This window comes from Ranitomeya imitator, chromosome 2 (genome assembly GCF_032444005.1).
Source record: "Ranitomeya imitator isolate aRanImi1 chromosome 2, aRanImi1.pri, whole genome shotgun sequence".
Taxonomy (NCBI): Eukaryota; Metazoa; Chordata; class Amphibia; order Anura; family Dendrobatidae; genus Ranitomeya; species Ranitomeya imitator.
Genome location: NC_091283.1, coordinates 215,716,126 through 215,729,498, shown reverse-complemented (window position 1 = coordinate 215,729,498; position 13,373 = coordinate 215,716,126).

The following is a 13,373-nucleotide window of genomic DNA, read 5'->3' as shown; positions in this document are numbered from 1 at the left end:
CTGTTGCTCCCCCAGGGCAGCCGGGAGAGGTGACCACTGCTGCTCCCCCAGAGCGGCCGGGAGCGGTGACCGCTGCTGCTGACGCAGGGCGGCCGGGAGAGGTGACCACTGCTGCTCCCTCAGAGTGGCCGGGAGAAGTGACCACTGCTGCTCCTTCAGTGCGTCACAACTGTGATAATTACACAATATACATCCCCAGTTGGGTGTCTGTGGATTTAATTGACTTTAATATATTACTATTGATTTATTAATACAAATTTAAAAAATCTCAAATCCCTTCCCATTTGTCTATTAATTTTCCAGTGGTGTACACTAATGTGAATATACTCCCAATGAGATTTGACAACACAATCACCAAAACTGAAAATTCTGATTGTGTGAACGTAGCCCAGTGTTGGCAGGAAAAACGCTGTGGAAAATACTCACTTTTTTATGCGTTTTCTACAAAAGAACACAGTAAAAAGTGACTGTACATACAACTAAAAGGTATCCATAAAATCTTCAGCTCACCACATTAGAAAACAAGCCCTCATGCAAGTCCATTGGTGGAAAATTTAAAAATTATGGATTTCTAAAATTGGCAACGTAAAGCCAGTTTTTTCTCACAAAGTTCTCTTCAAAATGTAATTTTCTAAAGTCTAAAAAAACCTTTAGAATTTTGCTGTGAATCATGGTGCCAGGTCTTTTTTCTATAAAATGAAATTGTTAAAAACAAAAAAAAAATGTCAGAATCGCATTTTTTTCCATCAATTCACAACACTTGTATTTTTTTTTTTTTTTTTTACTGTTTTTCAGTACATTGTATAGTAAAGTGAGTAGAGTAATTGAAAACTACAACACCTGCTGCAAAAAAAAGAAAAAAGCCCTCATATGGCTTTGTTGATGGGAAAATGAGCTAGGGCTCTTAGAAAGAAGAGAAAAAAATAAGAAGTGCAAAAGCAAAGCATTGTCCTGTCAGGAAACTGGGACTGATATTTAAGCCCAAGTTACAAGGGAAGTACAGCCTCCTAACATGCACTGCTGGTTTATCAGTTTACTGGTCCTCATAGCCGATCGTGTGGAGCAGGGGGATGAAGCGATATTAGCGGCTTTATGGAACAGTTGATCAGTGAGGGTGTCGGGTGTTGCATCCCCACCGATCAGATACTGATAGCCTATCCAAAAGAGAGTCCATCAATAAAAAGTAGTGTTCATATCTTTAACATATACAGCATGTCTAATTTGCGATGCTACTAGTTTTTCTTTTTTTTTTATATACATCCATTCATATTTTTGGGACAGTAGACTTGTCATGACTGTTGGGTGACCCGGGACCAGAGGCTCCTTCCCTGTCCCTAACACTAGGGGCACCCTAGCTTGCCTTGTTCCCCAAGTTACTTCTGAAGGTGAAGATGCCGGGGCCATGTAACTTGCCTTATCTCTTGAATCCGCCCTCCATCTGTACCCTTTCCCCCCCAAGGAAGAGGGGAGTAGTAGTGTACCTTAATACACCAACCCAATGAACAGGGTAACACGAACAGGGGAACTGGAAAATACCAATCATACAAATATACACTCACATATAACAGAGGAATGCATCTGGGAGTGGAGGATGGGGAAAAACCAAAGTAGGAGAAGAAAAGGGAATTATCACACATACAAAACCTAGCAACAGTCACGGATAAATCCACCAAACTCCTCATATAACTACTAACGCCCAGCCATGCAGCATAAGCTATCTCTGACAATGTGCGTCAGTCAGAACCCAGATTATATAGGGGATAGGAGTGGATAACGGTGCTCAGCTGAGAGCCCAAACTCCCAGTCTCCAACATGGCCGATTAACCCCTGTACTGCTAAAACAAAAATTTACATTTAAAACGAAGGTGAAGTGCTTTTTTTCACCGCTGGAGGAGTAATCAGATGGCACGCTCTTCTGGCTCCTTTGTTGCAGTAAACCCATGACGGTACCCCCCTCCTATGAGGGACCTCCGAAACCTCAGAACTGGGTTTATCAAGGTGTGTCACGTGAAAAGACCAGATTAGTCTGGCCGCATGGACATCTGACGCTGGTATCCACATCACCTTTCCTCAGGACTGTACCCTCTCCAATGTGCCAGATACTAAAGCAACCGACGAACTAAGCGAGAATCCATGATTTCCGCTATCTGAAATTCTAAGCTTCCATCCACAATGACAGGAGATGGAGGTAGTGGTGATGGTACCAAAGACACAACATATTTTTTTTTTTTAGGAGAGAACAATGAAGCACACCTAAAGGTGGGCGATAAAACGAGGCGGAATGCTACGGGATTCACAACGGCCACAATCTTATAAGGACCGATGAACCTCAGACCCAGTTTCCAACATGGAACCTTTAACTTAATGTTCCTAAAGGACAACCACACCAAGTCACCAGCACACATGTCCGGACCCACCAAACGTCTCCGATCAGCTACACTCTTATTTTGTATCCCATCTTCCTCAAATTATTAGTAACATGCGGACGTATTAGATGACCACTGCTGCTCCCCCAGAGCGGCCGGGAGAGGTGACCACTGCTGCTCCCCCAGAGTGGCCGGGAGCGGTGACCACTGCTGCTCCCCCAGAGCGGCCGGGAGCGGTGACCACTGCTGCTCCCTCAGAGCTGCCGGGAGCGGTGACCACTGCTGCTCCCCCAGGGCGGCCGGGAGCGGTGACCACTGCTGCTCCCTCAGAGCTGCCGGGAGCGGTGACCACTGCTGCTCCCCCAGGGCAGCCGGAAGAGGTGACCACTGCTGCTCCCCCAGAGCGGCCGGGAGAGGTGACCACTGCTGCTCCCCCAGGGCGGCCGGGAGAGGTGACCACTGCTGCTCCCCCAGAGCGGCCGGGAGCGGTGACCGCTGCTGCTGACGCAGGGCGGCCGGGACCAGTGACCACCGCTGCTCCCCCAGGGCGGCCGGGAGAAGTGACCACTGCTGCTCCTTCAGTGCGTGACAACTGTGATAATTACACAATATACATCCCCAGTTGGGTGTCTGTGGATTTAATTGACTTTAATATATTACTATTGATTTATTAATACAAATTTAAAAAATCTCAAATCCCTTCCCATTTGTCTATTAATTTTCCAGTGGTGTACACTAATGTGAATATACTCCCAATGAGATTTGACAACACAATCACCAAAACTGAAAATTCTGATTGTGTGAACGTAGCCCAGTGTTGGCAGGAAAAACGCTGTGGAAAATACTCACTTTTTTATGCGTTTTCTACAAAAGAACACAGTAAAAAGTGACTGTACATACAACTAAAAGGTATCCATAAAATCTTCAGCTCACCACATTAGAAAACAAGCCCTCATGCAAGTCCATTGGTGGAAAATTTAAAAATTATGGATTTCTAAAATTGGCAACGTAAAGCCAATTTTTTCTCACAAAGTTCTCTTCAAAATGTAATTTTCTAAAGTCTAAAAAAACCTTTAGAATTTTGCTGTGAATCATGGTGCCAGGTCTTTTTTCTTTAAAATGAAATTGTTAAAAACAAAAAAAAAAATGTCAGAATCGCATTTTTTTCCATCAATTCACAACACTTGTATTTTTTATTTTTTTTTTACTGTTTTTCAGTACATTGTATAGTAAAGTGAGTAGAGTAATTGAAAACTACAACACCTGCTGCAAAAAAAAGAAAAAAGCCCTCATATGGCTTTGTTGATGGGAAAATGAGCTAGGGCTCTTAGAAAGAAGAGAAAAAAATAAGAAGTGCAAAAGCAAAGCATTGTCCTGTCAGGAAACTGGGACTGATATTTAAGCCCAAGTTACAAGGGAAGTACAGCCTCCTAACATGCACTGCTGGTTTATCAGTTTACTGGTCCTCATAGCCGATCGTGTGGAGCAGGGGGATGAAGCGATATTAGCGGCTTTATGGAACAGTTGATCAGTGAGGGTGTCGGGTGTTGCATCCCCACCGATCAGATACTGATAGCCTATCCAAAAGAGAGTCCATCAATAAAAAGTAGTGTTCATATCTTAAACATATACAGCATGTCTAATTTGCGATGCTACTAGTTTTTCTTTTTTTTTTATATACATCCATTCATATTTTTGGGACAGTAGACTTGTCATGACTGTTGGGTGACCCGGGACCAGAGGCTCCTTCCCTGTCCCTAACACTAGGGGCACCCTAGCTTGCCTTGTTCCCCAAGTTACTTCTGAAGGTGAAGATGCCGGGGCCATGTAACTTGCCTTATCTCCTGAATCCGCCCTCCATCTGTACCCTTTCCCCCCCAAGGAAGAGGGGAGTAGTAGTGTACCTTAATACACCAACCCAATGAACAGGGTAACACGAACAGGGGAACTGGAAAATACCAATCATACAAATATACACTCACATATAACAGAGGAATGCATCTGGGAGTGGAGGATGGGGAAAAACCAAAGTAGGAGAAGAAAAGGGAATTATCACACATACAAAACCTAGCAACAGTCACGGATAAATCCACCAAACTCCTCATATAACTACTAACGCCCAGCCATGCAGCATAAGCTATCTCTGACAATGTGCGTCAGTCAGAACCCAGATTATATAGGGGATAGGAGTGGATAACGGTGCTCAGCTGAGAGCCCAAACTCCCAGTCTCCAACATGGCCGATTAACCCCTGTACTGCTAAAACAAAAATTTACATTTAAAACGAAGGTGAAGTGCTTTTTTTCACCGCTGGAGGAGTAATCAGATGGCACGCTCTTCTGGCTCCTTTGTTGCAGTAAACCCATGACGGTACCCCCCTCCTATGAGGGACCTCCGAAACCTCAGAACTGGGTTTATCAAGGTGTGTCACGTGAAAAGACCAGATTAGTCTGGCCGCATGGACATCTGACGCTGGTATCCACATCACCTTTCCTCAGGACTGTACCCTCTCCAATGTGCCAGATACTAAAGCAACCGACGAACTAAGCGAGAATCCATGATTTCTGCTATCTGAAATTCTAAGCTTCCATCCACAATGACAGGAGATGGAGGTAGTGGTGATGGTACCAAAGACACAACATATTTTTTTTTTTTTAGGAGAGAACAATGAAGCACACCTAAAGGTGGGCGATAAAACGAGGCGGAATGCTACGGGATTCACAACGGCCACAATCTTATAAGGACCGATGAACCTCAGACCCAGTTTCCAACATGGAACCTTTAACTTAATGTTCCTAAAGGACAACCACACCAAGTCACCAGCACACATGTCCGGACCCACCAAACGTCTCCGATCAGCTACACTCTTATTTTGTATCCCATCTTCCTCAAATTATTAGTAACATGCGGACGTATTAGATGACCACTGCTGCTCCCCCAGAGTGGCCGGGAGCGGTGACCACTGCTGCTCCCCCAGAGCGGCCGGGAGCGGTGACCACTGCTGCTCCCTCAGAGCTGCCGGGAGCGGTGACCACTGCTGCTCCCCCAGGGCGGCCGGGAGCGGTGACCACTGCTGCTCCCTCAGAGCTGCCGGGAGCGGTGACCACTGCTGCTCCCCCAGGGCAGCCGGAAGAGGTGACCACTGCTGCTCCCCCAGAGCGGCCGGGAGAGGTGACCACTGCTGCTCCCCCAGAGCGGCCGGGAGAGGTGACCACTGCTGCTCCCCCAGGGCGGCCGGGAGAGGTGACCACTGCTGCTCCCCCAGAGCGGCCGGGAGCGGTGACCGCTGCTGCTGACGCAGGGCGGCCGGGACCAGTGACCACTGCTGCTCCCCCAGGGCGGCCGGGAGAAGTGACCACTGCTGCTCCTTCAGTGCGTCACAACTGTGATAATTACACAATATACATCCCCAGTTGGGTGTCTGTGGATTTAATTGACTTTAATATATTACTATTGATTTATTAATACAAATTTAAAAAATCTCAAATCCCTTCCCATTTGTCTATTAATTTTCCAGTGGTGTACACTAATGTGAATATACTCCCAATGAGATTTGACAACACAATCACCAAAACTGAAAATTCTGATTGTGTGAACGTAGCCCAGTGTTGGCAGGAAAAACGCTGTGGAAAATACTCACTTTTTTATGCGTTTTCTACAAAAGAACACAGTAAAAAGTGACTGTACATACAACTAAAAGGTATCCATAAAATCTTCAGCTCACCACATTAGAAAACAAGCCCTCATGCAAGTCCATTGGTGGAAAATTTAAAAATTATGGATTTCTAAAATTGGCAACGTAAAGCCAATTTTTTCTCACAAAGTTCTCTTCAAAATGTAATTTTCTAAAGTCTAAAAAAACCTTTAGAATTTTGCTGTGAATCATGGTGCCAGGTCTTTTTTCTTTAAAATGAAATTGTTAAAAACAAAAAAAAAAATGTCAGAATCGCATTTTTTTCCATCAATTCACAACACTTGTATTTTTTATTTTTTTTTTACTGTTTTTCAGTACATTGTATAGTAAAGTGAGTAGAGTAATTGAAAACTACAACACCTGCTGCAAAAAAAAGAAAAAAGCCCTCATATGGCTTTGTTGATGGGAAAATGAGCTAGGGCTCTTAGAAAGAAGAGAAAAAAATAAGAAGTGCAAAAGCAAAGCATTGTCCTGTCAGGAAACTGGGACTGATATTTAAGCCCAAGTTACAAGGGAAGTACAGCCTCCTAACATGCACTGCTGGTTTATCAGTTTACTGGTCCTCATAGCCGATCGTGTGGAGCAGGGGGATGAAGCGATATTAGCGGCTTTATGGAACAGTTGATCAGTGAGGGTGTCGGGTGTTGCATCCCCACCGATCAGATACTGATAGCCTATCCAAAAGAGAGTCCATCAATAAAAAGTAGTGTTCATATCTTAAACATATACAGCATGTCTAATTTGCGATGCTACTAGTTTTTCTTTTTTTTTTATATACATCCATTCATATTTTTGGGACAGTAGACTTGTCATGACTGTTGGGTGACCCGGGACCAGAGGCTCCTTCCCTGTCCCTAACACTAGGGGCACCCTAGCTTGCCTTGTTCCCCAAGTTACTTCTGAAGGTGAAGATGCCGGGGCCATGTAAATTGCCTTATCTCCTGAATCCGCCCTCCATCTGTACCCTTTCCCCCCCAAGGAAGAGGGGAGTAGTAGTGTACCTTAATACACCAACCCAATGAACAGGGTAACACGAACAGGGGAACTGGAAAATACCAATCATACAAATATACACTCACATATAACAGAGGAATGCATCTGGGAGTGGAGGATGGGGAAAAACCAAAGTAGGAGAAGAAAAGGGAATTATCACACATACAAAACCTAGCAACAGTCACGGATAAATCCACCAAACTCCTCATATAACTACTAACGCCCAGCCATGCAGCATAAGCTATCTCTGACAATGTGCGTCAGTCAGAACCCAGATTATATAGGGGATAGGAGTGGATAACGGTGCTCAGCTGAGAGCCCAAACTCCCAGTCTCCAACATGGCCGATTAACCCCTGTACTGCTAAAACAAAAATTTACATTTAAAACGAAGGTGAAGTGCTTTTTTTCACCGCTGGAGGAGTAATCAGATGGCACGCTCTTCTGGCTCCTTTGTTGCAGTAAACCCATGACGGTACCCCCCTCCTATGAGGGACCTCCGAAACCTCAGAACTGGGTTTATCAAGGTGTGTCACGTGAAAAGACCAGATTAGTCTGGCCGCATGGACATCTGACGCTGGTATCCACATCACCTTTCCTCAGGACTGTACCCTCTCCAATGTGCCAGATACTAAAGCAACCGACGAACTAAGCGAGAATCCATGATTTCCGCTATCTGAAATTCTAAGCTTCCATCCACAATGACAGGAGATGGAGGTAGTGGTGATGGTACCAAAGACACAACATATTTTTTTTTTTTTAGGAGAGAACAATGAAGCACACCTAAAGGTGGGCGATAAAACGAGGCGGAATGCTACGGTATTCACAACGGCCACAATCTTATAAGGACCGATGAACCTCAGACCCAGTTTCCAACATGGAACCTTTAACTTAATGTTCCTAAAGGACAACCACACCAAGTCACCAGCACACATGTCCGGACCCACCAAACGTCTCCGATCAGCTACACTCTTATTTTGTATCCCATCTTCCTCAAATTATTAGTAACATGCGGACGTATTAGATGATGAAAACCGTTCCTCTTCAGGTTATCCAGAAGAAAGATTCTTATTAAATGAGCTGAACTGAGGATGAAACGTCCCCCCCCCACCCAAGCGCAGGGACTTATCAGTAGATTCATGACAACAACTGTTTACTGTGAATTAAGCTATAGGTAAGTAGGTAACCCAATCCTCCTGATTCTCAGGCACAAAACACCCAAGATAAGACTCCAGATTCTGGTTAACCCGTTCAGTTTGCCCATTAGACTGTGGGTGAAATGAAGAAGAGAAAGAAAGATGGATCCCCAAACGGGTGCAAAATGCCCTCCAAAATTTCCAAAGAAATTGCACCCCCCAATCGGAAACAATATCGATCGAGATCCCATGTAATTTTACAATTTCCCTGATGAAAATTTACTCCCAAGATCTTGGCATTAAGGAAAGCTGGTAACGCAATAAAATGAGACATTTTAGTGAATCTATCCACCACTACCAGAATTCCAGTATTCCCCGCCGACACCAGTAGATCCGTGATGAAATCATCCGACAAGCGAGTCCAAGGTCTACTGGGAATCTCCAATGCAGAAACAATTGTGCCCTAAGCAGTAACATGGAGGAACATGAAGGACTGAGAGCCAAGAAGGGAAAAAGATTCTCCAAACGCAAAATAATGTGTAAAAAATACTCATTTTTATTTAACAATTAAAAGGACATGATTAAAAAAGGAGATGGCAACACATACTAAACAGAAAACGAAAAACACACTGTGCAGAGGTTATACTGAAAATCACTCCAATTATGAAGGATTATACATGCCGAGCATGTGAGTTGGTAAATACCTAGTATTGATGATGGAAATACTCGCTGTAATCCTCATCACAATGCAATATACATCATAATACACAGTTCAGAAGGTAAAGGTTAATATGCAAGGTGAAGATATCCTGAAAATAAAGTGCTGAGTGCTAAGCATGTAAATGTAATGCTGGGAGATGCAGGTACCTGCCCAGGTGTGTGGTGCAGACCATTAGACATAGGGCTATAGTAGCAGGATTCCAAACCATCTGTCAGCAGACAGACCAGGGGCAGTGAGCTTAATCTGTATATGTTTTTTCCTGAAGTAGTAACTTTGTACTTCGAAACGCGTTGAAATAAACCATCATCTTACTTTACCACACTTGGATATAATCCTGTCGGCAGCGCGGAGATTATCCACTAGCTCCTTTTACCTTCTGATGTCTGACGGTCACTTGCTGACCCGTGGATCTGCTGCAGCTGACTTCACATTATATGCTGTCTCTACAGATTAGGTGAGTTTAATCTGAGTATAACAGCTCACTGTATTTCTCGTATAAGACCCTATTCGTGCTGATCTCTCCTACATTTTTGTGGTTCATTTACAGAGTGTTGAAAGACGGCGGGAGAGTTCGTGAACCCAAATGGCGTCACCAGGTTCTCATAGTGTCCCTCAGGCGTATTAAAGGCAGTTTTCCACTCATCCCCCTCTCTAATACGAAGGAGTTTATACACCACCACCACCCCTCCTGAGGTCCAGTTTTGAAAACCATTTTGCTCTTACATTTTCGTCCAGGAACAGAGGGAGCTGACATGGATCCTGGACAGTGATCAGATTGAGTACGCGGAAATCTAGGCATGGGCGTAACCCTTGGTCTGATTTGACCCTTTGCCAAGGTTTCCACTGCATAGTCCTTCATGGCTTGCCTCTCTGGACCAGAGATGTTATACAGTCTGTTCTTAGGCAGCTTGTCCTTGAGAACAAGATTAACGTCGCAGTCATAAGGATGATGGGGAGGAAGTTCTTGGCACCGCTGCTTCGAGAACACATCCACAAAGTCCATACCTAGGCACATGCAAGTAAAGAAGCTGCGGAGACACCATCACGTGTTTCTCGACGCAAGCAATGAATAGCCAGGCCTTTCCCCGGGAAGGAACAACCACGGGAAGGGCAGCATCCTAAGAAGGAAAGCCACCTATGCCAAGCATGGTATCCATCCACAGACAGCTGTTTCGGGGTTTTTGCCCCTCATCAGTGTGGAGTAGGAATCTGGCTATTAGGAGCAGTGCCTAGTAAAAAGGCTATAAAGGCACAGATGATTGGCCTCGGGGAGACCAAAACATCCAACACCGCGGAGACACCATCACGTGTTTCTCAACGCAGTGATTCCAGAACACTGCCCCCATCCCTTATGGGAAATATGCAAATGCAAGTAAAGAAGCTGCGGAGACACCATCACGTGTTTCTCGACGCAAGCAATGAATAGCCAGGCCTTTCCCCGGGAAGGAACAACCACGGGAAGGGCAGCATCCTAAGAAGGAAAGCCACCTATGCCAAGCATGGTATCCATCCACAGACAGCTGTTTCGGGGTTTTTGCCCCTCATCAGTGTGGAGTAGGAATCTGGCTATTAGGAGCAGTGCCTAGTAAAAAGGCTATAAAGGCACAGATGATTGGCCTCGGGGAGACCAAAACATCCAACACCGCGGAGACACCATCACGTGTTTCTCAACGCAGTGATTCCAGAACACTGCCCCCATCCCTTATGGGAAATATGCAAATGCAAGTAAAGAAGCTGCGGAGACACCATCACGTGTTTCTCGACGCAAGCAATGAATAGCCAGGCCTTTCCCCGGGAAGGAACAACCACGGGAAGGGCAGCATCCTAAGAAGGAAAGCCGCCTATGCCAAGCATGGTATCCATCCACAGACAGCTGTTTCGGGGTTTTTGCCCCTCATCAGTGTGGAGTAGGAATCTGGCTATTAGGAGCAGTGCCTAGTAAAAAGGCTATAAAGGCACAGATGATTGGCCTCGGGGAGACCAAAACATCCAACACCGCGGAGACACCATCACGTGTTTCTCAACGCAGTGATTCCAGAACACTGCCCCCATCCCTTATGGGAAATATGCAAATGCAAGTAAAGAAGCTGCGGAGACACCATCACGTGTTTCTCGACGCAAGCAATGAATAGCCAGGCCTTTCCCCGGGAAGGAACAACCACGGGAAGGGCAGCATCCTAAGAAGGAAAGCCACCTATGCCAAGCATGGTATCCATCCACAGACAGCTGTTTCGGGGTTTTTGCCCCTCATCAGTGTGGAGTAGGAATCTGGCTATTAGGAGCAGTGCCTAGTAAAAAGGCTATAAAGGCACAGATGATTGGCCTCGGGGAGACCAAAACATCCAACACCGCGGAGACACCATCACGTGTTTCTCAACGCAGTGATTCCAGAACACTGCCCCCATCCCTTATGGGAAATATGCAAATGCAAGTAAAGAAGCTGCGGAGACACCATCACGTGTTTCTCGACGCAAGCAATGAATAGCCAGGCCTTTCCCCGGGAAGGAACAACCACGGGAAGGGCAGCATCCTAAGAAGGAAAGCCACCTATGCCAAGCATGGTATCCATCCACAGACAGCTGTTTCGGGGTTTTTGCCCCTCATCAGTGTGGAGTAGGAATCTGGCTATTAGGAGCAGTGCCTAGTAAAAAGGCTATAAAGGCACAGATGATTGGCCTCGGGGAGACCAAAACATCCAACACCGCGGAGACACCATCACGTGTTTCTCAACGCAGTGATTCCAGAACACTGCCCCCATCCCTTATGGGAAATATGCAAATGCAAGTAAAGAAGCTGCGGAGACACCATCACGTGTTTCTCGACGCAAGCAATGAATAGCCAGGCCTTTCCCCGGGAAGGAACAACCACGGGAAGGGCAGCATCCTAAGAAGGAAAGCCACCTATGCCAAGCATGGTATCCATCCACAGACAGCTGTTTCGGGGTTTTTGCCCCTCATCAGTGTGGAGTAGGAATCTGGCTATTAGGAGCAGTGCCTAGTAAAAAGGCTATAAAGGCACAGATGATTGGCCTCGGGGAGACCAAAACATCCAACACCGCGGAGACACCATCACGTGTTTCTCAACGCAGTGATTCCAGAACACTGCCCCCATCCCTTATGGGAAATATGCAAATGCAAGTAAAGAAGCTGCGGAGACACCATCACGTGTTTCTCGACGCAAGCAATGAATAGCCAGGCCTTTCCCCGGGAAGGAACAACCACGGGAAGGGCAGCATCCTAAGAAGGAAAGCCACCTATGCCAAGCATGGTATCCATCCACAGACAGCTGTTTCGGGGTTTTTGCCCCTCATCAGTGTGGAGTAGGAATCTGGCTATTAGGAGCAGTGCCTAGTAAAAAGGCTATAAAGGCACAGATGATTGGCCTCGGGGAGACCAAAACATCCAACACCGCGGAGACACCATCACGTGTTTCTCAACGCAGTGATTCCAGAACACTGCCCCCATCCCTTATGGGAAATATGCAAATGCAAGTAAAGAAGCTGCGGAGACACCATCACGTGTTTCTCGACGCAAGCAATGAATAGCCAGGCCTTTCCCCGGGAAGGAACAACCACGGGAAGGGCAGCATCCTAAGAAGGAAAGCCACCTATGCCAAGCATGGTATCCATCCACAGACAGCTGTTTCGGGGTTTTTGCCCCTCATCAGTGTGGAGTAGGAATCTGGCTATTAGGAGCAGTGCCTAGTAAAAAGGCTATAAAGGCACAGATGATTGGCCTCGGGGAGACCAAAACATCCAACACCGCGGAGACACCATCACGTGTTTCTCAACGCAGTGATTCCAGAACACTGCCCCCATCCCTTATGGGAAATATGCAAATGCAAGTAAAGAAGCTGCGGAGACACCATCACGTGTTTCTCGACGCAAGCAATGAATAGCCAGGCCTTTCCCCGGGAAGGAACAACCACGGGAAGGGCAGCATCCTAAGAAGGAAAGCCACCTATGCCAAGCATGGTATCCATCCACAGACAGCTGTTTCGGGGTTATTGCCCCTCATCAGTGTGGAGTAGGAATCTGGCTATTAGGAGCAGTGCCTAGTAAAAAGGCTATAAAGGCACAGATGATTGGCCTCGGGGAGACCAAAACATCCAACACCGCGGAGACACCATCACGTGTTTCTCAACGCAGTGATTCCAGAACACTGCCCCCATCCCTTATGGGAAATATGCAAATGCAAGTAAAGAAGCTGCGGAGACACCATCACGTGTTTCTCGATGCAAGCAATGAATAGCCAGGCCTTTCCCCGGGAAGGAACAACCACGGGAAGGGCAGCATCCTAAGAAGGAAAGCCACCTATGCCAAGCATGGTATCCATCCACAGACAGCTGTTTCGGGGTTTCCTTCATAGGCTTTCCTTCATAGGACGCTGCCCTTCCCGTGGTTGTTCCTTCCCGGGGAAAGGCCTGGCTATTCATTGCTTGCGTCGAGAAACACGTGATGGTGTCTC